Raw genomic sequence first — 21,538 nt, 5'->3', positions numbered from 1 at the left:
AAAAAAGAACAAGAAGAGGAAGCCCACCCGCCGGCGGTATTTGAACTTTGGATTTGATCTTTCGACTCTGAGGACAGGTCATGCTTGAATGCTTTGTACCATGCCACGCTCAGACCGTCCGGCCCGGGCGACCTTTCTTTTTCTTTATTACCAATTTCGAAAGTACATGCAAACATCACGTCACATAAATTGGAGTTTAAAAAGACCAGTCGTTAATAAGACTGAGGTGCCACGTAAAAATGGCTTCAACGAAGCTAAACGATCCAACACTGGAAGCCATTCTGGTGAATGACTGCATTTTCAACACTTCCCGTGTATAAACAACACTTTCAACAAAATAGTATCTTGCTGACCTCGTATGAACATCAGCGTTGCGTACAGCCATTCAAGTTCGCCACACGCTTTGCATGCACAATAACATTAACGTGTCCGCTGGCACACCGTAAGGTTCTGCGCTTGGCTAGAACTTTATTCCAAACGAACTAATCGGGAGCTCCTTTTTTAAAGTTCGCTGCAGGATGTCCCAAAAAAAGCGGACATCATGGCAGTCTAGAAAAATATGTTCAATAGTTACTTCCTTATTGCATATAAGGCAATTGACGGACCATGGGATAAACAAACCCTTGCTCCTTAGCCATGGCTTAACCGGCAGTGTGTCAGTGTGCAGCTTGAAAAAGAAGTCACAATTTGTCACTGAGTCCGGTGTCTTTTAAGTAACGCAGCAGTGCCTTCAGGGCGGCTCGCGCCGTTGTTTGTGTAGGCCAGTTTCCAAGGATGTTCTTTTCTGTTATTGGGCGTTTGTCCAGTTGATCTATTGTCGCTGAGAGAGCTGCTCTCTGCGGGTTGAAACGAGGGCACTCACAAAGAAGGTGTGCGATTGTTTCGTTGCACCCGCAGGATTCACAAAGTGGGCTATTGGCCATTCCGATACGAAAGGAGTACGCATTTGAAAATGCTACTCCAAGCCATAGACGGATTAGAAGTGTGCAGTCCCGTCGTGGAAGGTCGAATGGAATACGAAGCTGTAAATTAGGGTCCAGGGCATGAAGGCATGCACTTGTGAAATCGGAGGAATTCCATTGCATCAATGTTAGTTCACGCGCAAGCGCGGAATGTTTTTTCGCTGCGTCGGCTCTCGAAAGAGGAATGGCAACGCAGTTGACACCGTCATGAGCAGATCGGGCCGCTGCGTCCGCTCGATCATTGCCATGTATGTCACAATGACTAGGCAACCACTGATATATTATATTGTGCCCTTCATCAATTATGCGATGGTGTACTTGTCTTATCTCTGCGACGAGCTGCTCATGTGATCCATGGCGCAGTACTGAGAGTAAACTCTGTAGGGCTGCCTTGGAGTCACAGAAGATTGACCATGGATGGGGTGGTTCCTCCAGAATGAAATGAAGAGCCGCACGGAGGGCTACCAGTTCAGCAGCTGTTGTTGATGAGACATGTGACGTCTTTAGCTGCATCTTGACGGATCTTGCTGGAATCACCACTGCGGCAGCTGAACTTGTAGGTGTAACTGAGCCATCGACATAAACATGTACGCGGGCACTGTGAACCTCATGTAAAAGTCCTAACGTGGCCTGTTTCAGGGCAGATGACGGCATGTGAGCTTTCTTTGTGATTCCTGGGATGGTGAGGCGTATGTCAGGTTTGGGCAGGCACCATAACGGTGAGGATGGTCTTGCTGCAGGCATGTAGTTCGATGGCAACGAGGTATGATTGGCTGCAATTATACGACTGAAAGTTGTGTGTGGCCTTTCTGTAAGTAAAGATGCAAGATGCTGGGAAGGTAGTCGGGCAACGTGCCGAATATGCGCCCTGAGGGCGTCAGTGGCTAAGTACGTTGATATTGGGTGGTCTCGCGCAATGACAATCGTTGCCGCCGTAGACGCACACTTCGGAAGACCGAGACACGTCCTTAGGGCTTGAGCTTGTAGTCCCTGGAGTACACGCAGGTTTGTTTTGCAGGTGTTGCCTAGCACCGGGAGGCTGTATCTTGCGAAACCGAGGAATAAGGCACAATAAAGCTGCAGTATTGACCGCACCGATGTGCCCCATGATTTTCCACCGAGGAATTTAAGGAGGTGTGTTATGGTCGTTAACCTCTTCTTTAGGTATGAAACGTGCGGGCTCCATGAAAGGTCGCGGTCGATAATTACCCCTAAAAAGCGGTGTTTCCGTGCGTTTGCAATTGTTTGCCCATTGACACTTACAGAGTAAGGCCTCATTGCCTTCCGAGTGAATGTAACAAGGCAGCATTTCTCTGAAGACAGCTCCAAGTTCTGTTTTCGTAAGTACAGTGATCCTTTCCCTTTTTCTCTCTCTCTCTCTCTTGAAAAAGAAGGATTTTGCGTTAGCTCTTACAGGCATATTCCTTACTCTTTTTAGAACATCACGTTCAGGCCCTAAGTAGTACATAGAACGATACACTGGCACAGGTACAAACACATCAACAAGATCCTTATATAATTTTTCGTGACACTTCAAACAAGTACTCCCTGGAAAATCTCGCATTTAGAAGACGAATCGCCGTGATAACTTCACGCAGATAGCCTTTTAGTGCCATCAGTTTGACTGCTTGCGATGATACAACAAAATCGGGCAAAGCGTCACGTAATCTCACTTGGATCACCGTGCGCAGAAATCCATCACTTTGGTCACGAAAGAAAACAAATCTCGACACAAGTTGCTTGAACAAAAAATGGGTTAAACTGAGTCCGCCGTTGCGCAAAGAGTGAAACAAATTAAATCTGCTCATGCGTTCCCATACTGAACCCCAAATAAAATCCGCAAACACTGTGTGTATTTTTTGAACTGATGATCGGCTCATGCATAGCACCTGCAAGACGTAAAACACTTTAGCTACTAAAAACATATTACACACTTTGGCTCTTGCAAACATCGAAAAGTTGTGGCCTCCCCATTTGCTAGTTTGTTCTTTCATTCTGTCCCTCTCATTCGTCCAGTATTCTACTGGCTCTCGGTAGTTGCCGAGCGGAACCCCAAGATAAGTGCCGGGTAACACACTCCACTGCATTCTGCATAACCATTCTGGCGTGTCTTGCCAGTTCCCGTGCCAAAAACCTAGACACTTTGGCCAACTTATGGCACTACCGGAAGCACTACAAAAAGATTGGGCTTCCTTCACTACTTCTGCAATGCTTTGCTTATCGCGACAGAACACTGCTATGTCGTCAGCATAGACTAACACTTTTATTTCTCTACCAAAAAAACGTGTATCCGCGAATACTATGGCTATATGAAGTAACGTTAAACAAATAGGTTCTAAATAAAGAGCGAAAAGCGAGGCCGAGATCGGACACCCTTGTTTTATGCTAGACAGTACTGGAATTCGTATGCTGAGTCTGTTGTTGATAATTAGGTTTGTGGTACAATCATCATAAACCATTCTCACCCCGTCCAACATAACTGATCCGGCATTCACGTATTCAAGAAGCAGAAACAGGATCTCGTGCGACACCCTGTCAAAAGCTTTGGCTAAATCCAGTTGTAGCATAGCTACACGATCTTCCATCAAATCGCAGCATTCAAGTATGCTTCGCGCTGTGTGTATATTTGTGAAAATAGTCCTACCTCTAATACCGCATGTCTGATGTGTACCTACTAGGGATTTCACTACACTCTGAAGGCGTTGGGCGAGCACCTTCATGAATACTTTATAATCAATGTTAGTTAAACTTATTGGTCGGTAGGCCTCTACTGATTGAAGCTTTATGGGGTCAGTAACTTTAGGTATAAGTACCACATGTGTCTGTCGGAAGGAAGGAGGCGTCCATTTTTGTTCATAACACTTCGTTATGACGCGATACAGAGCCTGTGCTACTTCAACCTTGAAAATTTTATATATCGCTGCCCCAAGACCATCTGGTCCAGGCGATTTTCTAGCACTAAGGTCATCGATAGCCTCTTCAATTTCTGCTACAGAAATAGGTCTTTCAAGGGCTTCCTTAAGTTCACCATCAATTCAGCATCAGAGGCAAATTAGCACTCTTAAACGCCGAGATATCGCTTGCTCTCTTGCTTAGCAGCGTGCTATAGTGGTCCACAAAAGCACGTTCTATCATTTCTTTGTCGTATGTAAGCTGCCCTTGATAAACTATTTCTTTTATCTCCTTGCTCAACGCGTGTCTCCTCTCGTCACTGAGCGCTCGCTTGGTGGGCGTTTCACCCAACCATACTCGTTCCGCGCGTGCTCTCAAAACGGCACCGCGATATCTTTCTTCGTCGACGACTTCAAGTTTCGCTTTAAGTTCTTTGATATCGTTTATAAATGTACCAGCCGCGCCTCTTTCCATGTTCAACAGGTATGCTAACGTGCACTGCATTTGCCGTTCCTCTTGCTTTTGTTTGTGCCGCAACACGCATGCTCCCTCTAAAGCAATTATTTTCGCTTCGGTTTTAAACAGTTCCCAAGCTTCCTACAACGTTTTCCGCATTTTCAAGGAGAACATTTTCTAATTTCTCTTTTATTCTTTGTAGAAACAATTCATCCTGCAAAAGATTGTCATTAAGTTTCCATAAGTGCCAATTAAATTTTTTCTCTTTGCTTTTTGTACCTATCGTAACCATTACCAAGCAATGGTCACTGAAACTGATGCATTCGACACTGTAGCTAGAAAGGAACGGAACTAAATGAAAAGGCACATAAATGCGGTCTAACCTCGAGTGGCAGTCTCCTTGAAAATGCGTATATTGCACATCACTGTCAGAACCAAGAACACTTCCAACATCCTCCAGATCAACTTCACACAAAATTTCATGCAGAACAGTTGCGCTTTTATCTTGACTGAGCAGCTTTTTCGATCTATCTATCGGCCGGCACACACAATTAAAGTCGCCAAACACTAGAACGTGCCTGTCACACACCAAGAAAGATCTCAGGTAAACAACAAATTCTTCACGTTCACGAGCATTATTAGGAGCATATACACACACCGCCCGCCAAAGCATTCCAGAAAAAGAAAAATCACAAATAAGCATACGCCCTCCCTCACATGAAGTAACTTGCTGCTCTGTAATCCCAATACTGTTTCTAATAAAAAGAAGGCAACCACCAGAAGAACCATTTGCGTGGCGAACGCATACGTTGTACTTCTTTCTGAAAATTTCAGCCATTCGATTCGTTTTTTCCTCAGATTCAATTTTTGTTTCTTGGACTGCCATCAAATCAATGTCTTTTTCTAGTAGCATGCGGCTAATCTGACATTGTCTTCGCCTCTGTGACAGCCCTCTAACGTTTAATGTCGCCAAACGAAGCGGAGTGGTGATGTTAATATCGTCTGCCATTGCGTTAGCTACATATAATGTGTGCCCCTACTCACAATTTTCGAGGAAATATTGCGGCTCTCACACTGATGCTTGGGGAACATATCCCTTTCCTTGAAGGCGACGTCTGCAAAACCACGTCCTCACAGAATCATTCCCGATCAAGGATCGGGTGCTGAAAGTTCTTTCCGTGGCACTACCTCCGCTAAGGCGGAGGCGGCGCATGTGACGGCCGTCTGTCTGGCGGCACGTTGGGCTTGACCTTCAGCGTCGACCATCGGACTGTCGGTGTTTTCGGTGTCGGTCCTTCCGTATCCACACCATCGGTGTCTCGGCTGTGGTCCTCAACCTCGTCACGCAACCGTTTTCCGGCGCCTTTAGCGTCGGAAGTCAGGTCCATGTCGCTGACGCTGACTGGCTCGTCAGCCACTTTGGTCGGAGGTCGCGTGATTTCTGAAGACGCGCCCGTCGCCTCAGCACCAGCTTGCGTCACTTGAACCTTCGCCGGAGGAGGCGCAGAATCCGGCACCATTGCCTTCATCTATCCCCTTCAAGTTCCCCTTCAGGTTCACCTTTGCGGTCTTCGTAACCAGTGGTGCAGACGTGTAAGAAACCGAGGGGTCGCCGCAGAGCGCACGACCAAGAGGACCAGCTCAGCAGGCTTTCAGAACGGACTGGCGCGTGCCGTGCTTGCGCCGTTAGCACGCGCCGCCCAACTTTATTCTCCTCGGCTGTCAAGCCGAGAGCGCCGATCTTGGGGTCGCTGCGTTGCGGCGTCGGTTGGCGCTACAGGGCCCCCCGCCCAGACGGAACGGCGAAATGTGCGCGATTCACTACGGTGGCCTGGCCTGGGAGTGCAGCAGTGGACGAGGTTTTGGTGGCGGCAGCTTGAGGAACATTGACCTGATGATCCCTGCATCGCGGAGGGCGCAGGCGCGACGCCATTCGTGTTCCAAGCTGCAGGTGCAGATGTTGCCTGGTCGGTCTGCATGGACGGTCGATCGCAGAAGGGTGCGGGGAACGCGGCAGCCACGATGACATCGTCCAAGTTTGGGCTGGTCAAGCGGTGAAGACGGTGGTGGGGTGCGTCGGCGCCGGCAGCAACATCGAATCCGGCCCCCGCTGATGCTGGGACCGTGGTGACAAGCCCGCAACGACGGGACCCGGTTTGCTCTATCGAAGTTAGCGTGGTGCCAACATGTGAATGTCAGTCGGACCCGTGAACATAGGTTCGGTGTTGAGGGCGGGTGCTTTCGAAGTGCGCGGTAGCAGCGTCCGGTCTGGCACCTGCGTAAAATCGGGTAGACGCAGCGACGAAAATCGGCGAAGCAACGAGGCTGCCGGCCGCGCTGGGTGCGAATTCTCCGACGCCGAGCACCGCAAGCCGAGGAGGCATCCTTGTGGCCAAACGTCAAAGCAGTGTCGTTCGGGCGTTGAAGCCGAGACACTGAACGTGTGCAGCGAGAGGGGGCAGGCGACAAGGGCTCCACGGGAAAGACGCTGGCGTAGCTGGGAAGTGCAGTGCACGTGATAGCTGGCGGAACAGTCTCACCGCAGTGCTGCGGCAGGATTTCACTCGGAACAGGTGGACTGATATGCGTCTCGACAGCCGTCAAGGCACGGCTCGCTGCTGAGTCATCTCCACGGCTTGGACTGGGGACGTCATGTAACTCGGGTAGGGGTGGAGTGCATGCCGACTCTTTAGTATGCTCGGGCGTGGATGCAAGGTGGTCGTTGCTGAGGACTAGCGGGCTCACCAGTTGTGTAGTTGATGGTGCGGGCAGTGTGGCGGGAGGTTGTTCGTCGTCGGGGAACGAACGAGACGCGGGAGGCGCAGTTGTCTTGTTGTCTCCGCACAGTGGCTCCTGTGGTGTAGGTGCGGCGCAAGATTCACGAGCAGTGGCGCAGCGTTCACCCGGCGCCGATGGTGAAGAGGACGACGTAGTTTGAGCCATTCCTTCAGAAGCGTCAGCCGTTGAAGGAAACTGTATCATGCTGCGTAAGTGATCGGGAACTGGTACGCCAAAGTGTTGAAAGAAGGCGGTCTTGAGGCCCTCGTACATGTTCTGGTCTGATGACGGAAGGTCAAGACGAGAGAAGACGTCGGTGGGAATTTCTCGCTTGAGGAGTAGGTACCGCCAGAGCTGCGACGACACGCCATTTACGTATAGCTGTGCGTCTACCTGCGCGAACCACACGATAGGGCTGTGCGGACGGTAGGGCCACAGTTGCAAACGCCAAGGGTCGTCGAGCGTCGGTGGGCGCCACTCTTCTTCCAGCTGGTCCATGGCCGCGGGACTGGCTCGGTAGCAGGCGATGCTGAATCGGTCCTTGTTGATACTCTGAGGATCACGTCCGAAGTCACCAATGTAAGAAACCGAGGGGTCGCCGCAGAGCGCACGACCAAGAGGACCAGCTCAGCAGGCTTTCAGAACGGACTGGCGCGTGCCGTGCTTGCGCCGTTAGCACGCGCCGCCCAACTTTATTCTCCTCGGCTGTCAAGCCGAGAGCGCCGATCTTGGGGTCGCTGCGTTGCGGCGTCGGTTGGCGCTACAGACGAAGCTCCCGCCCCTTCAGCTGCTCCTTTGGCGGCCTCTTCGGCGTCCTCCTGATCCATGAGAAGCTCAGACGAGTCCTCGCTCCTGCCTGGGCCAGCAACGTTGGCGTACATTCTCACGCACTGGGTCGCGTCGTGGCCAAAGCGACGACACAGCCCACAACGTGGAACCCGGCATTCTCGTCGAATGTGTCCAGTGCCACGGCACCGGAGGCAGAGGGGTGCTCTGCCCGGGACAATAACGAGAGCCAGGTCTTCCGCAACACGAAGTTGGTGTGGTAGGTCGTCTGCAGTCATTCCGGGCTTGAGTTTCAGGACCACCGACCGTGTCGTGGTTCCTTTGTCGTTGCAGCCCTGGACCCTCCACTTCTCCCTCGTCACTTCAGTTACTCTTCCGAACGGTGCCAAGGCTGTTCTGACGTCTTCGTCAGGAACACCATGCAGCAGCCAGAAGAGCTTGAGCCTGACACCCTGGTTGCACGGGTCAATGACCACGCAACGGTGTTCCTTGACAAGGAATCCTTCTGCGTCCAATATCTTCTTTTTGGCCGCCTCGTTCGCAAAAGTTACGGCCCACACATGATTCATCTGATAAGCCCCGAGGGCCACCACTTCCGGCAGCAGCATGAGTCGCGAAAGCGCATCCCTGAAATGCTCAACACGGCAAGCCAGAGCTTTCACTTCGCCATGAATAAAAACAGTGTTCAAAACACTTGCACCTGAAGGCAGTTGTGGTAGAACCATCTGGTAGTCCGGGGAAGGTTTTTCCGTTGACCGGGAACCGCGGCCGAGGGCCGCTGTAACCGCTCCTGAGGAGCAAGACATTCCGCGACCGTTCGCTGTGATGGCCGGAAGTGGAATCCCCTAGACCATGTCGGAACGAAGAAACCCGTGCCGCAAGGTTGATTCCGTCTATGCGAATGCTCTGCAATTGCAGATAATCTATAATCCAGAGCAATAAAAAAGAGGGAGAGGTCTCACCGAGATTTGAACTCGGATCGCTGGATTCAAAGTCCAAAGTGCTAACCATTACACCATGAGACCCAAACTAAACATTCCGACGCCGGGAATCGAACCCGGGCCTCCTGGGTGAGAGCCAGGTATCCTAGCCACTAGACCACGCTGGAACGAAGGAACCCGAGCCGCTAGGTTGATTCCGTCTATGCGAATGCTCTGTAATTGCTGATAATCTATAATACAGAGCAATAAAAAGAAGGGAGAGGTCACACCGAGATTTGAACTCGGATCGCTGGATTCAAAGTCCAAAGTGCTAGCCATTACACCATGAGACCCAAACTAAACATTCCGACGCCGGGAATCGAACCCGGGCCTTCTGGGTGAGAGCCAGGTATCCTAGCCACTAGACCACGCCGGAACGAAGGAACCCGAGCCGCTAGGTTGATTCCGTCTATGCGAATGCTCTGTAATTGCTGATAATCTATAATCCAGAGCAATAAAAAGAAGGGAGAGGTCACACCGAGATTTGAACTCGGATCGCTGGATTCAAAGTCCAAAGTGCTGACCATTACACCATGAGACCCAAACCAAACATTCCAACGCCGGGAATCGAACCCGGGCCTCCTGGGTGAGAGCCAGGTATCCTAGCCACTAGACCACGCCGGTTTTTTTTTTTCTTTATTGCCGTCACCGACTTACAAAATCAAATGTTACAAATGATAAAACGTGCCAGCCACACTTTGGCCAACACAGCACTAAAATCTTTTCAGTGACACCAGTTCATCGAGTACATACATCCATTGTGGCGGATCAGGCAGTGATTTGTAAGCGTCTCTCACGTAAACAACACTCTCAATGAACTGTTCTCGCACCGGTATTGCAAGCAAGTCTGCCTGTTCAAATTGCATGCGAGTTTTCCACATAGCGTGGAGGCCCAGGACCATAATGAGGTCGTACGGTACTTGCTCTGAGGTATCTATTGGCAAAAAGCGTATCCCATACGGGTCCAGGGGTAACTGCTTCAGCGTTCTCTGCAGAACGTCCCAGTGAAAGATCGGGTCCCAGCATTCTAGGAAAACATGCTCTATTGTTTCTGGTTTTTTACATAAAAAGCAGTCGATGTTCCAGGGGATGAAAATACCCTTGCTATGAAGCCAGGTCTTAACGGGAAGTGTGTTTGTATGTAATTTGAAAACGAAAGACTTAGTTGGTGGCCGTACTGGCATTTTCTTGACTCTTTTTAAAACGTCCTGTCCGGGACCTCCACGGTGTGGCGAACGGTACAAAGGTACAGGTAGCATCGTGTCCACAAGATCTCTGTACAATTTTTTCTTTGTAACGGTGGACAGATACTGCTGTGAGAAACGCACATTTAACATCCTATATGACATCACCACTTCACGCAGGTATCCTTTCACAGTTCCCGGCATGTTCTGAGCCGACGAAACAACGAATCCCGGAAGAAGTCTGCCCAGCCGTACTTGTACTATTGTTCGAAGAAAGAGATCATTTTGATCCCGCAGAAACACAAAGCGTGACACAATTTGTCGCAAAAACAAGTGAACCAGACCAAGCCCACCTTTCTTGACCGGGAGAAACAAGTTTGTTCGACTCGTCCTCTCCCAGGTAGAGGCCCAAATGAAAGTAGCGAAAATGCGGTGAATTTTTTGTACGCTTACCCGCGCAGCACACAACACATTCATAACATACCATATCTTAGAAACTAAAAAGAGGTTGCAAACAGTGGCTCTAGAAAACATTGACAATTGCTTTCCTCTCCAACCGTCAGCCTTTTCCTTTGCTCTCGAAGCTTGGTCGAGCCAATACGGTTCGGCCTCACGGTAACTTCCGAGAGGCACCCCCAGGTACTGTGTAGGCAACTTTGACCAATTCAATCGAGAAAAGGTCTCCGGCGTGTCTTCCCAACTCCCATGCCAGAAGCCATAACTTTTATCCCAATTTATCTGGGCTCCAGCTCAATCGCAAAATTTTTCGACTACAGTAGTTGCCTATTTAATGCTGGCTTTATTTGTACAGAGAATCGCGATGTCGTCTGCATACGCCAATATTTTAACGTGTGCTGCCTGTAGTCGATAGCCTGCTATGCGGTCGTTGTTTTTAATGGCCAAACAGAGTGGCTCGAGATAAGCAGCAAACAGAAGGGGCGAAAGCAGGCATCCTGGACGCACCGACGAGAGCACACGAAAGCTATCGGTGAGCTCCCCATTAACAATGATTCGCGTTGAGCAGTCTTTGTACGCCATCGTTACGCCTTCCGTTATGACACTGCCAACGTTCGTATGTTCGAGTATGCATAGTAGAGCCTTGTGCGAGACGAGGTCGAAGGCTTTCGCCAAATCTATCTGCATCATCGCGACGTAATCGCCAATCGCGTCGCAACACCCTAGCACACTTCGAACCACGTGTACATTTGTTGTAATACTGCGGCCTTTAATGCCACAAGTCTGGTGAGGCCCTACCAATGTTTTGATGACACTTTGCAGTCGTTTCGCTAAAACTTTCGTGAATATTTTATAGTCAACGTTGGCTAGAGTTATCGGGCGATATGAGCCTGGCAACAAACGTTTCTTTTCGTCATCACTCTTCGGGATTAGCACGATATGCGAGGTTGTGAAAGACAAGGGCAATCTTTTTCGGTCATACGCTTCGCTGATAACTAGATGGAGGACATGAGCCAGCGCTGACTTAAACGTTTTATAGAAAGTAGCCCCTAAGCCATCAGGCCCAGGTGCTTTACCGGGCGCCAACTCGTCTATTGCGCACTCTATCTCACTCAGGGTAATGGGATGTTCTAGCCGTGCCTTAACTTCTTCATCGAGCTTTGGCATCAATGAAAGAAATTCCGTCTGGTAGCCATCTTTAGGTTCGCGTGGTTGACCTAAGAAAGCTTTGAAGTGATCGACGATCCCTTGTTTGATGTCGTTTTTGTCGGACGTGATGCCATTGCCTTTAGCTAGCTGGCGGATTTCCTTCCGACATGTGTACCTTTTCTCGTCTGAGAGAGCTCGTTTTGTTGGCGCTTCTCCCGCCCACAGCTTCTCAGACCTTGATCGCACAACGGCGGCTTTGTATTTCTCAGAGTCTATCCTTTCGAGTTCGGCTTTCACTTCCTTTATTTCGTTAACATACACACCAGGCTGGACACTTTCCATGCTGATGAAAAATTGCAGTTGCTGGCAAAGGTTCGTTTCTGCCTGTTTCAGGTTATGCCGAAGAACACTGCTTCTTTCAATAGCCATTGTTTTTACTTTCTGTTTAAATTCTTCCCATTTAATGGCGAAGCTTGCTAATTCGACTGAAATCAGGCTTTCTAGTTCCTTCGCAACAGCATCAACGAAAGCATCGCCATCCAGCAACTGCGCGTTCAATTTCCAGAGGTCCCAGTTAAAGGTGTGTTTGATCTGTCTTTTCCCAAAGGTGGCAGTTACCAAGCAGTGATCGCTATATGCAATGGGTTGCACATCATATTCACTACACAAGGGCACCAATTCGGCTGACACATATAATCTATCTAGCCGAGCGTGGCTATCACGCTGGAAGTGAGTAAACTGCGGGTGAGTACCACTGGCGAAGACACTACCGATATCTTCCAAGTCGTAATCGTGCACCACTGCATTTAGCAATTCAGCACTCTTATCGCGTACGTGTGAAAATTTTGCGCGGTCGTCAGCAGCGCATACACAGTTAAAATCGCCCAGCAGTATTACCACCTTGTCACATTTTACGTACTCTTCAAGACGCTCAAAGAAGGATCGCCGGTCTGTTTTAATATTCGGTGCGTAGACACAAATGACACGGAAATCCTTATCGCAAAAACAAAAATCAGCCACTAAAAGGGCGCCCACTTTCACACGGAAACACTGACTGCACACAAATGCCAAAGTTTCTTCGAATGAATACAGCGCAACCACCTCATCCACCAACAGCGTGAGAAACACACACGTCAAAGTGCGCACGAAAATTGGACACCATTCTGTCGGTTAGTTCTTGGCTCTCTATTTTCGTTTCTTGGATTCCCACAAGATGCAAGTCATTATCTAAGAGTAGCCGGCTTAGCTGACATTGCCGCCTTCTTGCACCCAGCCCTCGTACATTTAACGTGGCTACACGTAGCGCTCCTTCGATATTAGCTGCCATGACTACACGGTAGAATGGTGCCCATCACAGTTACGCAAGGACGAGCATTCATAATGACGTGCCGATAACCGCGTCGAATGCCACAAAAGGGAACACAACCCGGCCTCTCGAAAGCAACACTCACATGCAACTCGGGCCCTCGTTCCTGACACATATCCAAGAGAATAGCGCTCAGGGTGACGGCCATTACACTCACCAACCCCCCAACCCGCCTCAAGCAAAACACAGTACAGAACTACGGAGGCGGTTTATCCGCCTGCCGTTAATCGGCCGTAATGTTCGGCCGCAGCTTCAAGGTTGGTCTCCTCATACCTGGCGTTTTGGGCGGTGGCTCGTCTCCGCCGCTGCTGTCCTGCGTCGTAGCCAGACTATTGGTCTGGTCGCGCGGACGTTTCCCCGCCTGCAAGTTGGCAAGCCCGGTATGGGTGTCCATGTCTTCATGTTCAGGGGGGGTGGAGGCCGCTCCCGGGTCAGGTGGGCTCTCTTCCTCACGGTTCGGCATGGCTGCAGTGCCCTCCACTTGCTCTTGCTGTTCAGTGTCGACGGCTTCATCGACATGTTGCTCCTGTTTCTGAGGTCGTGCCTCCGACTCTGCCACGTCGCCAGCTGCTTCCTTAGCCGTGGACGATGTGTCTTCCATGTCCGCCTCGTCCATAAGTAGGGCAGAGTTGTCGTCGTTGCTCACGGGTCCGGTCACGCTAGCGTACGTCCGCTCGCACTGACTCTCTTCATGACCGAAGCGTCGGCACGCACCACACCGCGGTATGCGGCAGTCGCGACGAATATGGCCCGTTCCGCGGCAGCGTAGGCAGAGAGGGGCCCTGCCCGGCACAACCACGAGAGCCAGCTCGCCGGAGACGCTCACCTGGTGTGGCAGGTCGTCCATCATTACGCCCGGCTTCAACTTCAGCGTAATCAGTCTTGTAGTCGAGTTCTTATCAGCCACGCCATGCACCCGCCAGCGGTCGCGGGCGACGTCCGTGACCTTTCCAAACGGCGCGAAGGCAAGACGCACGTCCTCGTCGGGAACGGTGTGCAGCAGCCAATGCACTTTCAAGCGCACATCCTGGTTGGCGGGGTCAATGACGAGGCATCGGCCCTTTTTGACCTGCAGCTCACCAACGCTGACTATCTTCTTCACGGCTTCGTCGTCCTTGAAGGTCACGGCCCAAACATGGCTCATACGGTAGGCCCCGAGAGCCACCACTTCCGGCAGGAGCGATAACGGGGCGAGCGCATCGCGGAAATCTTCCACCCGGTATGGGCGGGCCCTGATGTCACAATGTAAAAAAACTGTGTTCACAACAAAACGCCCTGTTGGCAAACTCGGCAAAACAACTTGGTACTCGTTGTCCGCAACGACACTCCTGTTACCGCGGCCGCTCTGGGCCGCTGAAGCCGCTCCTACGGAGCCCGTCATCATACGTCCGTCACGCTCGGTGGCCGGAAGCAGACTACCACTAGACCACGCCGGAACGAAGGAACCCGTGCCGCAAGGTTGCTTCCGTCTATGCGAATGCTCTGTAATTCCTGATAATCTATAATCCAGAGCAATAAAAAGGAGAGAGAGGTCTCACCGAGATTTGAACTCGGATCGCTGGATTCAAAGTCCAAAGTGCTGACCATTACACCATGAGACCCAAACCAAACATTCCGACGCCGGGAATCGAACCCGGGCCTCCTGGGTGAGAGCCAGGTATCCTAGCCACTAGACCACGCCGGAACGAAGGAACCCGTGCCGCTAGGTTGATTCCGTCTATGCGAATGCTCTGTAATTGCTGATAATCTATAATACAGAGCAATAAAAAGGAGGGAGAGGTCTCACCGAGATTTGAACTCGGATCGCTGGATTCAAAGTCCAAAGTGCTGACCATTACACCATGAGACCCAAACCAAACATTCCGACGCCGGGAATCGAACCCGGGCCTCCTGGGTGAGAGCCAGGTATCCTAGCCACTAGACCACGCCGGAACGAAGGAACCCGTGCCGCTAGGTTGATTCCGTCTATGGAATGCTCTGTAATTGCTGATAATCTATAATACAGAGCAATAAAAAGGAGGGAGAGGTCTCACCGAGATTTGAACTCGGATCGCTGGATTCAAAGTCCAAAGTGCTGACCATTACACCATGAGACCCAAACCAAACATTCCGACGCCGGGAATCGAACCCGGGCCTCCTGGGTGAGAGCCAGGTATCCTAGCCACTAGACCACGCCGGAACGAAGGAACCCGTGCCGCTAGGTTGATTCCGTCTATGCGAATGCTCTGTAATTGCTGATAATCTATAATACAGAGCAATAAAAAGGAGGGAGAGGTCTCACCGAGACTTGAACTCGGATCGCTGGATTCAAAGTCCAAAGTGCTGACCATTACACCATGAGACCCAAACTAAGCATTCCGACGCCGGGAATCGAACCCGGGCCTCCTGGGTGAGAGCCAGGTATCCTAGCCACTAGACCACGCCGGAACGAAGGAACCCGTGCCGCTAGGTTGATTCCGTCTATGCGAATGCTCTGTAATTGCTGATAATCTATAATACAGAGCAATAAAAATGAGGGAGAGGTCTCACCGAGACTTGAACTCGGATCGCTGGATTCAAAGTCCAAAGTGCTGACCATTACACCATGAGACCCAAACCAAACATTCCGACGCCGGGAATCGAACCCGGGCCTCCTGGGTGAGAGTCAAGTATCCTAGCCACTAGACCACGCCGGAACGAAGGAACCCGAGCCGCAAGGTTGCTTCCGTCTATGCGAATGCTCTGTAATTGCTGATAATCTATAATCCAGAGCAATAAAAAGGAGGGAGAGGTCTCACCGAGATTTGAACTCGGATCGCTGGATTCAAAGTCCAAAGTGTTGACCATTACACCATCAGACCCAAACCAAACATTCCGACGCCGGGAATCGAACCCGGGCCTCCTGGGTGAGAGCCAGGTATCCTAGCCACTAGACCACGCCGGAACGAAGGAACCCGTGCCGCTAGGTTGATTCCGTCTATGCGAATGCTCTGTAATTGCTGATAATCTATAATACAGAGCAATAAAAAGGAGGGAGAGGTCTCACCGAGATTTGAACTCGGATCGCTGGATTCAAAGTCCAAAGTGCTGACCATTACACCATGAGACCCAAACTAAGCATTCCGACGCCGGGAATCGAACCCGGGCCTCCTGGGTGAGAGCCAGGTATCCTAGCCACTAGACCACGCCGGAACGATAGAACCCGTGCCGCTAGGTTGATTCCGTCTATGCGAATGCTCTGTAATTGCTGATAATCTATAATCCAGAGCAATAAAAAGGAGGGAGAGGTCTCACCGAGATTTGAACTCGGATCGCTGGATTCAAAGTCCAAAGTGCTGACCATTACACCATGAGACCCAAACTAAGCATTCCGACGCCGGGAATCGAACCCGGGCCTCCTGGGTGAGAGCCAGGTATCCTAGCCACTAGACCACGCCGGAACGAAGGAACCCGTGCCGCTAGGTTGATTCCGTCTATGCGAATGCTCTGTAATTGCTGATAATCTATAATACAGAGCAATAAAAAGGAGGGAGAGGTCTCACCGAGATTTGAACTCGGATCGCTGGATTCAAAGTCCAAAGTGCTGACCATTACACCATGAGACCCAAACCAAACATTCCGACGCCGGGAATCGAACCCGGGCCTCCTGGGTGAGAGCCAGGTATCCTAGCCACTAGACCACGCCGGAACGAAGGAACCCGTGCCGCTAGGTTGATTCCGTCTATGCGAATGCTCTGTAATTGCTGATAATCTATAATACAGAGCAATAAAAAGGAGGGAGAGGTCTCACCGAGATTTGAACTCGGATCGCTGGATTCAAAGTCCAAAGTGCTAACCATTACACCATGAGACCCAAACTAACATTCCGACGCCGGGAATCGAACCCGGGCCTCCTGGGTGAGAGCCAGGTATCCTAGCCACTAGACCACGCCGGAACGAAGGAACCCGTGCCGCTAGGTTGATTCCGTCTATGCGAATGCTCTGTAATTGCTGATAATCTATAATACAGAGCAATAAAAAGGAGGGAGAGGTCTCACCGAGATTTGAACTCGGATTGCTGGATTCAAAGTCCAAAGTGCTGACCATTACACCATGAGACCCAAACCAAACATTCAGACGCCGGGAATCGAACCCGGGCCTCCTGGGTGAGAGCCAGGTATCCTAGGCCACTAGACCACGCCGGAACGAAGGAACCCGAGCCGCAAGGTTGCTTCCGTCTATGCGAATGCTCTGTAATTGCTGATAATCTATAATCCAGAGCAATAAAAAGGAGGGAGAGGTCTCACCGAGATTTGAACTCGGATCGCTGTATTCAAAGTCCAAAGTGCTGACCATTACACCGTGAGACCCAAACCAAACATTCCGACGCCGGTAATCGAACCCGGGCCTCCTGGGTGAGAGCCAGGTATCCTAGCCACTAGACCACGCCGGAACGAAGGAACCCGTGCCGCTAGGTTGATTCCGTCTATGCGAATGCTCTGTAATTGCTGATAATCTATAATACAGAGCAATAAAAAGGAGGGAGAGGTCTCACCGAGATTTGAACTCGGATCGCTGGATTCAAAGTCCAAAGTGCTGACCATTACACCATGAGACCCAAACTAAGCATTCCGACGCCGGGAATCGAACCCGGGCCTCCTGGGTGAGAGCCAGATATCCTAGCCACTAGACCACGCCGGAACGATAGAACCCGTGCCGCTAGGTTGATTCCGTCTATGCGAATGCTCTGTAATTGCTGATAATCTATAATCCAGAGCAATAAAAAGGAGGGAGAGGTCTCACCGAGATTTGAACTCGGATCGCTGGATTCAAAGTCCAAAGTGCTGACCATTACACCATGAGACCCAAACCAAACATTCCGACGCCGGGAATCGAACCCGGGCCTCCTGGGTGAGAGCCAGGTATCCTAGCCACTAGACCACGCCGGAACGAAGACACCCGTGCCGCAAGGTTGATTCCGTCTATGCGAATGCTCTGTAATTGCTGATAATCTATAATCCAGAGCAATAAAAAGGAGGGAGAGGTCTCACCGAGATTTGAACTCGGATCGCTGGATTCAAAGTCCAAAGTGCTACCATTACACCATGAGACCCAAACTAAGCATTCCGACGCCGGGAATCGAACCCGGGCCTCCTGGGTGAGAGCCAGGTATCCTAGCCACTAGACCACGCCGGAACGAAGGAACCCGTGCCGCTAGGTTGATTCCGTCTATGCGAATGCTCTGTAATTGCTGATAATCTATAATCCAGAGCAATAAAAAGGAGGCAGAGGTCTCACCGAGATTTGAACTCGGATCGCTGGATTCAAAGTCCAAAGTGCTGACCATTACACCATGAGACCCAAACTAAACATTCCTACGCCGGGAATCGAACCCGGGCCTCCTGGGTGAGAGCCAGGTATCCTAGCCACTAGACCACGCCGGAACGAAGGAACCCGTGCCGCAAGGTTGCTTCCGTCTATGCGAATGCTCTGTAATTCCTGATAATCTATAATCCAGAGCAATAAAAAGGAGGGAGAGGTCTCACCGAGATTTGAACTCGGATCGCTGGATTCAAAGTCCAAAGTGCTGACCATTACACCATGAGACCCAAACTAAACATTCCGACGCCGGGAATCGAACCCGGGCCTCCTGGGTGAGAGCCAGGTATCCTAGCCACTAGACCACGCCGGAACGAAGGAACCCGTGCCGCAAGGTTGATTCCGTCTATGCGAATGCTCTGTAATTGCTGATAATCTATAATCCAGAGCAATAAAAAGGAGGGAGAGGTCTCACCGAGATTTGAACTCGGATCGCTGGATTCAAAGTCCAAAGTGCTGACCATTACACCATGAGACCCAAACTAAGCATTCCGACGCCGGGAATCGAACCCGGGCCTCCTGGGTGAGAGCCAGGTATCCTAGCCACTAGACCACGCCGGAACGATAGAACCCGTGCCGCTAGGTTGATTCCGTCTATGCGAATGCTCTGTAATTGCTGATAATCTATAATCCAGAGCAATAAAAAGGAGGGAGAGGTCTCACCGAGATTTGAACTCGGATCGCTGGATTCAAAGTCCAAAGTGCTGACCATTACACCATGAGACCCAAACTAAGCATTCCGACGCCGGGAATCGAACCCGGGCCTCCTGGGTGAGAGCCAGGTATCCTAGCCACTAGACCACGCCGGAACGAAGGAACCCGTGCCGCTAGGTTGATTCCGTCTATGCGAATGCTCTGTAATTGCTGATAATCTATAATACAGAGCAATAAAAAGGAGGGAGAGGTCTCACCGAGATTTGAACTCGGATCGCTGGATTCAAAGTCCAAAGTGCTGACCATTACACCATGAGACCCAAACCAAACATTCCGACGCCGGGAATCGAACCCGGGCCTCCTGGGTGAGAGCCAGGTATCCTAGCCACTAGACCACGCCGGAACGAAGGAACCCGTGCCGCTAGGTTGATTCCGTCTATGCGAATGCTCTGTAATTGCTGATAATCTATAATACAGAGCAATAAAAAGGAGGGAGAGGTCTCACCGAGATTGAACTCGGATCGCTGGATTCAAAGTCCAAAGTGCTGACCATTACACCATGAGACCCAAACTAAGCATTCCGACGCCGGGAATCGAACCCGGGCCTCCTGGGTGAGAGCCAGGTATCCTAGCCACTAGACCACGCCGGAACGAAGGAACCCGTGCCGCTAGGTTGATTCCGTCTATGCGAATGCTCTGTAATTGCTGATAATCTATAATACAGAGCAATAAAAAGGAGGGAGAGGTCTCACCGAGATTTGAACTCGGATCGCTGGATTCAAAGTCCAAAGTGCTGACCATTACACCATGAGACCCAAACCAAACATTCAGACGCCGGGAATCGAACCCGGGCCTCCTGGGTGAGAGCCAGGTATCCTAGCCACTAGACCACGCCGGAACGAAGGAACCCGAGCCGCAAGGTTGCTTCCGTCTATGCGAATGCTCTGTAATTGCTGATAATCTATAATCCAGAGCAATAAAAAGGAGGGAGAGGTCTCACCGAGATTTGAACTCGGATCGCTGGATTCAAAGTCCAAAGTGCTGACCATTACACCATGAGACCCAAACCAAACATTCCGACGCCGGTAATCGAACCCGGGCCTCCTGGGTGAGAGCCAGGTATCCTAGCCACTAGACCACGCCGGAACGAAGGAACCCGTGCCGCTAGGTTGATTCCGTCTATGCGAATGCTCTGTAATTGCTGATAATCTATAATACGGAGCAATAAAAAGGAGGGAGAGGTCTCACCGAGATTTGAACTCGGATCGCTGGATTCAAAGTCCAAAGTGCTGACCATTACACCATGAGACCCAACTAAGCATTCCGACGCCGGGAATCGAACCCGGGCCTCCTGGGTGAGAGCCAGGTATCCTAGCCACTAGACCACGCCGGAACGATAGAACCCGTGCCGCTAGGTTGATTCCGTCTATGCGAATGCTCTGTAATTGCTGATAATCTATAATCCAGAGCAATAAAAAGGAGGGAGAGGTCTCACCGAGATTTGAACTCGGATCGCTGGATTCAAAGTCCAAGTGCTGACCATTACACCATGAGACCCAAACCAAACATTCCGACGCCGGGAATCGAACCCGGGCCTCCTGGGTGAGAGCCAGGTATCCTAGCCACTAGACCACGCCGGAACGAAGAAACCCGTGCCGCTAGGTTGATTCCGTCTATGCGAATGCTCTGTAAATGCTGATAATCTATAATCCAGGGCAATAAAAAGGAGGGAGAGGTCTCACCGAGATTTGAACTCGGATCGCTGGATTCAAAGTCCAAAGTGCTAACCATTACACCATGAGACCCAAAACTAAGCATTCCGACGCCGGGAATCGAACCCGGGCCTCCTGGGTGAGAGCCAGGTATCCTAGCCACTAGACCACGCCGGAACGAAGGAACCCGTGCCGCTAGGTTGATTCCGTCTATGCGAATGCTCTGTAATTGCTGATAATCTATAATCCAGAGCAATAAAAGGAGGCAGAGGTCTCACCGAGATTCGAACTCGGATCGCTGGATTCAAAGTCCAAAGTGCTGACCATTACACCATGAGACCCAAACCAAACATTCCGACGCCGGGAATCGAACCCGGGCCTCCTGGGTGAGAGCCAGGTATCCTAGCCACTAGACCACGCCGGAACGAAAGAACCCGTGCCGCTGGGTTGATTCCGTCTATGCGAATGCTCTGTAATTGCTGATAATCTATAATCCAGAGCAATAAAAAGGAGGCAGAGGTCTCACCGAGATTTGAACTCGGATCGCTGGATTCAAAGTCTAAAGTGCTGACCATTACACCATGAGACCCAAACCAAACATTCCGACGCCGGGAATCGAACCCGGGCCTCCTGGGTGAGAGCCAGGTATCCTAGCCACTAGACCACGCCGGAACGAAGGAACCCGTGCCGCTAGGTTGATTCCGTCTATGCGAATGCTCTGTAATTGCTGATAATCTATAATCCAGAGCAATAAAAGGAGGCAGAGGTCTCACCGAGATTTGAACTCGGATCGCTGGATTCAAAGTCCAAAGTGCTGACCATTACA

The 21,538-nt window shown here is 50.8% G+C and overlaps 58 non-coding genes across 58 annotated transcripts; all 58 read right to left on the bottom strand.

The window, feature by feature from the left end:
* Nucleotides 1-8,827: 8,827 nt before the first annotated feature.
* On the bottom strand, nt 8,828-8,899 carry Trnaq-uug (transfer RNA glutamine (anticodon UUG)). Its single transcript has one exon. It is a non-coding gene; the product is annotated as a tRNA-Gln (tRNA).
* An 11-nt stretch (nt 8,900-8,910) lies between these two features.
* Nucleotides 8,911-8,982, bottom strand: Trnae-cuc (transfer RNA glutamic acid (anticodon CUC)). The gene has a single exon. It is a non-coding gene; the product is annotated as a tRNA-Glu (tRNA).
* Nucleotides 8,983-9,075: 93 nt separating this feature from the next.
* Nucleotides 9,076-9,147, bottom strand: Trnaq-uug (transfer RNA glutamine (anticodon UUG)). The gene has a single exon. It is a non-coding gene; the product is annotated as a tRNA-Gln (tRNA).
* An 11-nt stretch (nt 9,148-9,158) lies between these two features.
* Trnae-cuc (transfer RNA glutamic acid (anticodon CUC)) lies at nt 9,159-9,230 on the bottom strand. Its single transcript has one exon. It is a non-coding gene; the product is annotated as a tRNA-Glu (tRNA).
* Nucleotides 9,231-9,323: 93 nt separating this feature from the next.
* Trnaq-uug (transfer RNA glutamine (anticodon UUG)) lies at nt 9,324-9,395 on the bottom strand. The gene has a single exon. It is a non-coding gene; the product is annotated as a tRNA-Gln (tRNA).
* Nucleotides 9,396-9,406: 11 nt separating this feature from the next.
* Trnae-cuc (transfer RNA glutamic acid (anticodon CUC)) lies at nt 9,407-9,478 on the bottom strand. The gene has a single exon. It is a non-coding gene; the product is annotated as a tRNA-Glu (tRNA).
* A 5,060-nt stretch (nt 9,479-14,538) lies between these two features.
* Nucleotides 14,539-14,610, bottom strand: Trnaq-uug (transfer RNA glutamine (anticodon UUG)). The gene has a single exon. It is a non-coding gene; the product is annotated as a tRNA-Gln (tRNA).
* Nucleotides 14,611-14,621: 11 nt separating this feature from the next.
* Nucleotides 14,622-14,693, bottom strand: Trnae-cuc (transfer RNA glutamic acid (anticodon CUC)). The gene has a single exon. It is a non-coding gene; the product is annotated as a tRNA-Glu (tRNA).
* A 93-nt stretch (nt 14,694-14,786) lies between these two features.
* On the bottom strand, nt 14,787-14,858 carry Trnaq-uug (transfer RNA glutamine (anticodon UUG)). Its single transcript has one exon. It is a non-coding gene; the product is annotated as a tRNA-Gln (tRNA).
* An 11-nt stretch (nt 14,859-14,869) lies between these two features.
* Trnae-cuc (transfer RNA glutamic acid (anticodon CUC)) lies at nt 14,870-14,941 on the bottom strand. Its single transcript has one exon. It is a non-coding gene; the product is annotated as a tRNA-Glu (tRNA).
* Nucleotides 14,942-15,033: 92 nt separating this feature from the next.
* Trnaq-uug (transfer RNA glutamine (anticodon UUG)) lies at nt 15,034-15,105 on the bottom strand. The gene has a single exon. It is a non-coding gene; the product is annotated as a tRNA-Gln (tRNA).
* An 11-nt stretch (nt 15,106-15,116) lies between these two features.
* Trnae-cuc (transfer RNA glutamic acid (anticodon CUC)) lies at nt 15,117-15,188 on the bottom strand. Its single transcript has one exon. It is a non-coding gene; the product is annotated as a tRNA-Glu (tRNA).
* Nucleotides 15,189-15,281: 93 nt separating this feature from the next.
* Nucleotides 15,282-15,353, bottom strand: Trnaq-uug (transfer RNA glutamine (anticodon UUG)). The gene has a single exon. It is a non-coding gene; the product is annotated as a tRNA-Gln (tRNA).
* An 11-nt stretch (nt 15,354-15,364) lies between these two features.
* On the bottom strand, nt 15,365-15,436 carry Trnae-cuc (transfer RNA glutamic acid (anticodon CUC)). Its single transcript has one exon. It is a non-coding gene; the product is annotated as a tRNA-Glu (tRNA).
* A 93-nt stretch (nt 15,437-15,529) lies between these two features.
* On the bottom strand, nt 15,530-15,601 carry Trnaq-uug (transfer RNA glutamine (anticodon UUG)). The gene has a single exon. It is a non-coding gene; the product is annotated as a tRNA-Gln (tRNA).
* Nucleotides 15,602-15,777: 176 nt separating this feature from the next.
* On the bottom strand, nt 15,778-15,849 carry Trnaq-uug (transfer RNA glutamine (anticodon UUG)). Its single transcript has one exon. It is a non-coding gene; the product is annotated as a tRNA-Gln (tRNA).
* Nucleotides 15,850-15,860: 11 nt separating this feature from the next.
* On the bottom strand, nt 15,861-15,932 carry Trnae-cuc (transfer RNA glutamic acid (anticodon CUC)). Its single transcript has one exon. It is a non-coding gene; the product is annotated as a tRNA-Glu (tRNA).
* Nucleotides 15,933-16,025: 93 nt separating this feature from the next.
* On the bottom strand, nt 16,026-16,097 carry Trnaq-uug (transfer RNA glutamine (anticodon UUG)). Its single transcript has one exon. It is a non-coding gene; the product is annotated as a tRNA-Gln (tRNA).
* An 11-nt stretch (nt 16,098-16,108) lies between these two features.
* On the bottom strand, nt 16,109-16,180 carry Trnae-cuc (transfer RNA glutamic acid (anticodon CUC)). The gene has a single exon. It is a non-coding gene; the product is annotated as a tRNA-Glu (tRNA).
* Nucleotides 16,181-16,273: 93 nt separating this feature from the next.
* Nucleotides 16,274-16,345, bottom strand: Trnaq-uug (transfer RNA glutamine (anticodon UUG)). Its single transcript has one exon. It is a non-coding gene; the product is annotated as a tRNA-Gln (tRNA).
* Nucleotides 16,346-16,356: 11 nt separating this feature from the next.
* Trnae-cuc (transfer RNA glutamic acid (anticodon CUC)) lies at nt 16,357-16,428 on the bottom strand. Its single transcript has one exon. It is a non-coding gene; the product is annotated as a tRNA-Glu (tRNA).
* Nucleotides 16,429-16,521: 93 nt separating this feature from the next.
* On the bottom strand, nt 16,522-16,593 carry Trnaq-uug (transfer RNA glutamine (anticodon UUG)). The gene has a single exon. It is a non-coding gene; the product is annotated as a tRNA-Gln (tRNA).
* Nucleotides 16,594-16,604: 11 nt separating this feature from the next.
* Nucleotides 16,605-16,676, bottom strand: Trnae-cuc (transfer RNA glutamic acid (anticodon CUC)). The gene has a single exon. It is a non-coding gene; the product is annotated as a tRNA-Glu (tRNA).
* Nucleotides 16,677-16,769: 93 nt separating this feature from the next.
* On the bottom strand, nt 16,770-16,841 carry Trnaq-uug (transfer RNA glutamine (anticodon UUG)). The gene has a single exon. It is a non-coding gene; the product is annotated as a tRNA-Gln (tRNA).
* Nucleotides 16,842-16,851: 10 nt separating this feature from the next.
* Nucleotides 16,852-16,923, bottom strand: Trnae-cuc (transfer RNA glutamic acid (anticodon CUC)). The gene has a single exon. It is a non-coding gene; the product is annotated as a tRNA-Glu (tRNA).
* Nucleotides 16,924-17,016: 93 nt separating this feature from the next.
* Nucleotides 17,017-17,088, bottom strand: Trnaq-uug (transfer RNA glutamine (anticodon UUG)). Its single transcript has one exon. It is a non-coding gene; the product is annotated as a tRNA-Gln (tRNA).
* A 260-nt stretch (nt 17,089-17,348) lies between these two features.
* On the bottom strand, nt 17,349-17,420 carry Trnae-cuc (transfer RNA glutamic acid (anticodon CUC)). Its single transcript has one exon. It is a non-coding gene; the product is annotated as a tRNA-Glu (tRNA).
* A 93-nt stretch (nt 17,421-17,513) lies between these two features.
* On the bottom strand, nt 17,514-17,585 carry Trnaq-uug (transfer RNA glutamine (anticodon UUG)). The gene has a single exon. It is a non-coding gene; the product is annotated as a tRNA-Gln (tRNA).
* An 11-nt stretch (nt 17,586-17,596) lies between these two features.
* Trnae-cuc (transfer RNA glutamic acid (anticodon CUC)) lies at nt 17,597-17,668 on the bottom strand. The gene has a single exon. It is a non-coding gene; the product is annotated as a tRNA-Glu (tRNA).
* A 93-nt stretch (nt 17,669-17,761) lies between these two features.
* Trnaq-uug (transfer RNA glutamine (anticodon UUG)) lies at nt 17,762-17,833 on the bottom strand. Its single transcript has one exon. It is a non-coding gene; the product is annotated as a tRNA-Gln (tRNA).
* An 11-nt stretch (nt 17,834-17,844) lies between these two features.
* Trnae-cuc (transfer RNA glutamic acid (anticodon CUC)) lies at nt 17,845-17,916 on the bottom strand. The gene has a single exon. It is a non-coding gene; the product is annotated as a tRNA-Glu (tRNA).
* A 93-nt stretch (nt 17,917-18,009) lies between these two features.
* On the bottom strand, nt 18,010-18,080 carry Trnaq-uug (transfer RNA glutamine (anticodon UUG)). Its single transcript has one exon. It is a non-coding gene; the product is annotated as a tRNA-Gln (tRNA).
* An 11-nt stretch (nt 18,081-18,091) lies between these two features.
* Nucleotides 18,092-18,163, bottom strand: Trnae-cuc (transfer RNA glutamic acid (anticodon CUC)). The gene has a single exon. It is a non-coding gene; the product is annotated as a tRNA-Glu (tRNA).
* Nucleotides 18,164-18,256: 93 nt separating this feature from the next.
* Nucleotides 18,257-18,328, bottom strand: Trnaq-uug (transfer RNA glutamine (anticodon UUG)). Its single transcript has one exon. It is a non-coding gene; the product is annotated as a tRNA-Gln (tRNA).
* An 11-nt stretch (nt 18,329-18,339) lies between these two features.
* Trnae-cuc (transfer RNA glutamic acid (anticodon CUC)) lies at nt 18,340-18,411 on the bottom strand. The gene has a single exon. It is a non-coding gene; the product is annotated as a tRNA-Glu (tRNA).
* Nucleotides 18,412-18,504: 93 nt separating this feature from the next.
* Nucleotides 18,505-18,576, bottom strand: Trnaq-uug (transfer RNA glutamine (anticodon UUG)). Its single transcript has one exon. It is a non-coding gene; the product is annotated as a tRNA-Gln (tRNA).
* An 11-nt stretch (nt 18,577-18,587) lies between these two features.
* Nucleotides 18,588-18,659, bottom strand: Trnae-cuc (transfer RNA glutamic acid (anticodon CUC)). The gene has a single exon. It is a non-coding gene; the product is annotated as a tRNA-Glu (tRNA).
* Nucleotides 18,660-18,752: 93 nt separating this feature from the next.
* Nucleotides 18,753-18,824, bottom strand: Trnaq-uug (transfer RNA glutamine (anticodon UUG)). The gene has a single exon. It is a non-coding gene; the product is annotated as a tRNA-Gln (tRNA).
* An 11-nt stretch (nt 18,825-18,835) lies between these two features.
* Nucleotides 18,836-18,907, bottom strand: Trnae-cuc (transfer RNA glutamic acid (anticodon CUC)). The gene has a single exon. It is a non-coding gene; the product is annotated as a tRNA-Glu (tRNA).
* A 93-nt stretch (nt 18,908-19,000) lies between these two features.
* Nucleotides 19,001-19,072, bottom strand: Trnaq-uug (transfer RNA glutamine (anticodon UUG)). Its single transcript has one exon. It is a non-coding gene; the product is annotated as a tRNA-Gln (tRNA).
* Nucleotides 19,073-19,083: 11 nt separating this feature from the next.
* Trnae-cuc (transfer RNA glutamic acid (anticodon CUC)) lies at nt 19,084-19,155 on the bottom strand. The gene has a single exon. It is a non-coding gene; the product is annotated as a tRNA-Glu (tRNA).
* Nucleotides 19,156-19,248: 93 nt separating this feature from the next.
* Trnaq-uug (transfer RNA glutamine (anticodon UUG)) lies at nt 19,249-19,320 on the bottom strand. Its single transcript has one exon. It is a non-coding gene; the product is annotated as a tRNA-Gln (tRNA).
* An 11-nt stretch (nt 19,321-19,331) lies between these two features.
* On the bottom strand, nt 19,332-19,403 carry Trnae-cuc (transfer RNA glutamic acid (anticodon CUC)). The gene has a single exon. It is a non-coding gene; the product is annotated as a tRNA-Glu (tRNA).
* A 93-nt stretch (nt 19,404-19,496) lies between these two features.
* Trnaq-uug (transfer RNA glutamine (anticodon UUG)) lies at nt 19,497-19,567 on the bottom strand. Its single transcript has one exon. It is a non-coding gene; the product is annotated as a tRNA-Gln (tRNA).
* An 11-nt stretch (nt 19,568-19,578) lies between these two features.
* Trnae-cuc (transfer RNA glutamic acid (anticodon CUC)) lies at nt 19,579-19,650 on the bottom strand. Its single transcript has one exon. It is a non-coding gene; the product is annotated as a tRNA-Glu (tRNA).
* Nucleotides 19,651-19,743: 93 nt separating this feature from the next.
* Nucleotides 19,744-19,815, bottom strand: Trnaq-uug (transfer RNA glutamine (anticodon UUG)). The gene has a single exon. It is a non-coding gene; the product is annotated as a tRNA-Gln (tRNA).
* An 11-nt stretch (nt 19,816-19,826) lies between these two features.
* Trnae-cuc (transfer RNA glutamic acid (anticodon CUC)) lies at nt 19,827-19,898 on the bottom strand. The gene has a single exon. It is a non-coding gene; the product is annotated as a tRNA-Glu (tRNA).
* Nucleotides 19,899-19,991: 93 nt separating this feature from the next.
* Nucleotides 19,992-20,063, bottom strand: Trnaq-uug (transfer RNA glutamine (anticodon UUG)). The gene has a single exon. It is a non-coding gene; the product is annotated as a tRNA-Gln (tRNA).
* A 176-nt stretch (nt 20,064-20,239) lies between these two features.
* Trnaq-uug (transfer RNA glutamine (anticodon UUG)) lies at nt 20,240-20,311 on the bottom strand. The gene has a single exon. It is a non-coding gene; the product is annotated as a tRNA-Gln (tRNA).
* Nucleotides 20,312-20,321: 10 nt separating this feature from the next.
* On the bottom strand, nt 20,322-20,393 carry Trnae-cuc (transfer RNA glutamic acid (anticodon CUC)). The gene has a single exon. It is a non-coding gene; the product is annotated as a tRNA-Glu (tRNA).
* A 93-nt stretch (nt 20,394-20,486) lies between these two features.
* Nucleotides 20,487-20,557, bottom strand: Trnaq-uug (transfer RNA glutamine (anticodon UUG)). Its single transcript has one exon. It is a non-coding gene; the product is annotated as a tRNA-Gln (tRNA).
* Nucleotides 20,558-20,568: 11 nt separating this feature from the next.
* Trnae-cuc (transfer RNA glutamic acid (anticodon CUC)) lies at nt 20,569-20,640 on the bottom strand. The gene has a single exon. It is a non-coding gene; the product is annotated as a tRNA-Glu (tRNA).
* Nucleotides 20,641-20,733: 93 nt separating this feature from the next.
* Trnaq-uug (transfer RNA glutamine (anticodon UUG)) lies at nt 20,734-20,805 on the bottom strand. The gene has a single exon. It is a non-coding gene; the product is annotated as a tRNA-Gln (tRNA).
* A 12-nt stretch (nt 20,806-20,817) lies between these two features.
* On the bottom strand, nt 20,818-20,889 carry Trnae-cuc (transfer RNA glutamic acid (anticodon CUC)). The gene has a single exon. It is a non-coding gene; the product is annotated as a tRNA-Glu (tRNA).
* Nucleotides 20,890-20,981: 92 nt separating this feature from the next.
* Nucleotides 20,982-21,053, bottom strand: Trnaq-uug (transfer RNA glutamine (anticodon UUG)). Its single transcript has one exon. It is a non-coding gene; the product is annotated as a tRNA-Gln (tRNA).
* Nucleotides 21,054-21,064: 11 nt separating this feature from the next.
* Trnae-cuc (transfer RNA glutamic acid (anticodon CUC)) lies at nt 21,065-21,136 on the bottom strand. Its single transcript has one exon. It is a non-coding gene; the product is annotated as a tRNA-Glu (tRNA).
* Nucleotides 21,137-21,229: 93 nt separating this feature from the next.
* Trnaq-uug (transfer RNA glutamine (anticodon UUG)) lies at nt 21,230-21,301 on the bottom strand. Its single transcript has one exon. It is a non-coding gene; the product is annotated as a tRNA-Gln (tRNA).
* Nucleotides 21,302-21,312: 11 nt separating this feature from the next.
* Nucleotides 21,313-21,384, bottom strand: Trnae-cuc (transfer RNA glutamic acid (anticodon CUC)). The gene has a single exon. It is a non-coding gene; the product is annotated as a tRNA-Glu (tRNA).
* Nucleotides 21,385-21,538: the final 154 nt, after the last annotated feature.

Source organism: Dermacentor silvarum, chromosome 7 (genome assembly GCF_013339745.2).
Source record: "Dermacentor silvarum isolate Dsil-2018 chromosome 7, BIME_Dsil_1.4, whole genome shotgun sequence".
Lineage (NCBI taxonomy): Eukaryota > Metazoa > Arthropoda > Arachnida > Ixodida > Ixodidae > Dermacentor > Dermacentor silvarum.
This window is presented reverse-complemented; position numbering and strand designations above follow the sequence as displayed.